Below are 449 nucleotides of genomic sequence, written 5' to 3' on the forward strand. Positions count from 1 at the left end.
ATGGGTGATCTAGTGGAAGATGGGAATTGCTGATATAGAGTGCAGAGAATGATACTATAGCCCTGAGAGCACTCCATTTAAGAAGCTCACAAGACATAGATACAGTACATATGATACTTATTGCTTGCCTTTATAAAAAAAAAAAAAAATAAATAAAATACAGTACAGTTAGACTATTATAACTGTTATTTCTAAGACATATATTTTAGTCTCCAATTGAGTTGGTCCTGCCAACTCTAAAAATTCAGAAAATAGCATCAAACATGCAAGATTATTGCACAGCCCACAAGTTTATGCAAGAATTGCAAATTTTATGTTTCTTGAACATTCAGCAAACATTTGGGGATCTCTTCGAAGAGTTCGTTTTCATAGTTTTTTGTACAGAGTATGGCCTACCTGGTCACATAGAAACATGTTACTATACCTACATTTTTGCAAAATTATTTTAC

General features: G+C 32.7%; 1 protein-coding gene across 1 annotated transcript in view; it reads left to right on the top strand.

The window, feature by feature from the left end:
• Positions 1–449, top strand: part of LOC127422473 (roundabout homolog 1-like) — a 375,425-nt gene that overhangs the window by 128,663 nt on the left and 246,313 nt on the right. The window lies entirely within an intron of this gene.

This window comes from Myxocyprinus asiaticus, chromosome 31, assembly GCF_019703515.2.
Source record: "Myxocyprinus asiaticus isolate MX2 ecotype Aquarium Trade chromosome 31, UBuf_Myxa_2, whole genome shotgun sequence".
NCBI lineage: Eukaryota > Metazoa > Chordata > Actinopteri > Cypriniformes > Catostomidae > Myxocyprinus > Myxocyprinus asiaticus.